Here is a 2,821-nt window from a genome sequence, read left to right on the forward strand (position 1 = left end):
GTCCCCCGCGCCGGAACGCGCGAACCCCCCAGCCGGCATAATGCCGGCTCGCGCGGCTGCGGCTGCGAACGTGGCTCCTGCTCCTGCTGCTCTCCAGGAGGTACGTACGCCCCTCTGGGGGCTTGCTCCCGGGGTCTGGGGTCTGCGGGCTCTCTTCTCTCCCCCTTGAGAGCCTGTGGGGGCACCTCGCTGCCACAGACCTCCCCCCTTAAGTTGCCTCATGGTGTCTGGTTTTCCCGTGTGACAGCATGTACCACCTGCTGCTCCTCCCCATGGATGCGACCCGAACCTTCTTCTGGATTGTCCGCGTCTCCCCATCCAGACAAGAAGCCAGCCACAAAGTTATCTTTGCTCGGACGGTGTACCACTGTGAACTTGAATGGCTGCACTGCCAAAGCCCAGCTGGTGATCCTGGCATTCATGCTCTGTTTCTGTGTCAACCACTGTAGTGGGGAGTGATCAGTCACTACCACAAATTCCCTCCCCATTAGGTAGTACTTAAAGTATTCTGTTGCCCAGCGTATTGCCAGACACTCCCTCTTGATGGTGGCATACCTGGTTTCCGCACAGCTGAGTTTTCTGCTGGCGAATGTGATTGGGCGCTCTGATGCATCTGTCTGTAAAACAAAAGGGGCATTAAAGTAGGTGTGTGCACAATAACATGATGGTGCATTGCCTCTTTCAAGTCTTGGAAGCTCTTCCGCATCTCTGGTGTCCGTTTCAGTGGCGCTGCAGACCTCCCCGCTAATGCGTCTGTAAGTGGTGTGGAGAGAGTTGCGAAGCTGGGTATAAATCGTCGATAATAGTTAACGAGTCCCAAGAAGGAACGCAGTTGTTTGCGGGTTTGCGGTTCTTGGAATTGCCTTATAGCTTCAATCTTGTCTGTAAGGGGCCGAAAAGTCCCTCGGCCTACTCAAAATCCCAGCTATGCTGTTTCTTTTCCTGCCAGCTTGCATTTCTTCGGGTTGGCGGTCATCCCCGCCACTCGGAGTTCTCCCACGACAGCTCTGAGAGCCTTAAGGTGTTGTTGCCAACTGGCGGAAAATATAATGATGTCATCAATGTACACCGCCGCGTATGCTGCATGTGGTGCCAATAAGTTGTCCATCAACCTTTAAAAGGTTGCGGCCATACTGTTAAAGCCAAAGGGCATCCGCGTGAACTTGAATAAGCCCCACAGGGTCCCGAAGGGAACTTTCTTCTTCCGTTGACCTCACTCGCTCGAGGACTGCGTAGAATGGCCCCCATTCTCGGCCTAGGATCATCTCACAAGCCAGGGTTGGGGCAATTCTGACTCGTAGCTCTCCGCTAAACTCCATCACCTGGAACGGCACATAACAAGTTTGGAACCGCATCTCTCCCCCTAATATACAGGTCATCGTCGGGGATCCTGCATTCTTCCATCCTGTCTGCTGAGCAAGGTCTGCCTGAAGTAGGGACTGGGAACACCCAGTGTCCAATGTGGCCTTGACCACCCTGTCTCCGATCCATGTGGTTACTACGGGTTGGTTCCATCCTCCGTCTTGGGTGGCGGACCCAAAACTGCAATCCATAGGCTCCCCTCTCTCCACCTCTTTGCCTCTATCCTGGGGGGGAGGATATCCTGTTGGTGCGTGACTCAACTCACTCAGGCCCATCCCACATTCGCAGGAGATGTGTCCTGTCTGCCCACAGCGATAGCACACCACCCCTTTTGGTGGTTCTCGTCTCGGGCCCGTCCGCCTCTCCCCTTAACTTAGCTGTCCTTCTTTCGGGCCTCGGGAGCCTCGCCCGTATCCTCTCTCCCTTTCGGAATTTGCAAAAGCCTCAGCCAAGCAGAGCGCCTCTTCACTAGTTTGTGGCTGGTGTCTCCGTACCCATCTCTGGGTGTCTTCCTCCAAATCCCATATGAACTGTTCGAGTAGGATCTGGTCCGTCACTCCCTCCCGGTCAAACTTGCTGGCTGGCAACCATTTATTAAGTGAATCCCTTAAAGATTGCAACAAACCCCTGGGTCGCTTAGCCTCCTTGGTCTTTCGTGCTCTGAAGGCCTGTCGGTGACTTTCTGGTTAAATCTCAAGCCTGTAGAGGATCGCTGCCTTGACTGTCCCGTAATCTCGGGCTTCCTCCCTTGATAGAGCTCGGTAGGCAGCTTGAGCCTGATCTATCACCAGCGCCCCTAGGTGATGGCACCACTGACCACAGTCCAATCCTGTCTGGATAGTCATCCTCTCAAATGCTTCAATATAAGCTTCGGGATCATCCTCCTTAGTCATCCGGGGCATTTTAAATAGAGCAGAATTTCGCTGCATCCACTGTTGCTGGTGTGCGCCCTGTAGTTAGTGCACTTCCAGCACTTGCCCTATGGTCTGGATCGCCTGCGTAAGCAGCTCTGTGTGCACTAGTACTGGCTGCTGCATCCCTTTTTAATCCCGGGTCGGGAACACTGACCCGTTAATGCCGTATATGAATGTTTCCCAGCCAATGCACCACTGTGGAGCTCGTGACCCTCTCGCTGCCCAGTCTATCGGGGTTTGCCCCTACCCTCAACTTGCCTGCCACAACTTGGATGTTAACCGCACCTTAAGAGGGGTCTACAGTGGAGTTCTTAGCATGGGTGGGGTCTCCCGATAGACGGTGGTACTCACGGTCATTCGACGTGGTGTTCCACGGGGCTCCGCCTCCCCTATACTCGCTCGAGGCTCTGCCTTACCCCAAAGGTAAGCGTGTGTTCTCTTCTAGGTTGGCAGATCTCCTCCAGCAGGCTTGAAGTTAGGCTCATTGGGGGAGGGAAAGATGAGGGCGGGGGAAGCCGTGGACCACCAAACCATGTGGCACCCAC

Source organism: Alligator sinensis, unplaced genomic scaffold (assembly GCF_000455745.1).
Source record: "Alligator sinensis unplaced genomic scaffold, ASM45574v1 scaffold20_2, whole genome shotgun sequence".
NCBI lineage: Eukaryota > Metazoa > Chordata > Crocodylia > Alligatoridae > Alligator > Alligator sinensis.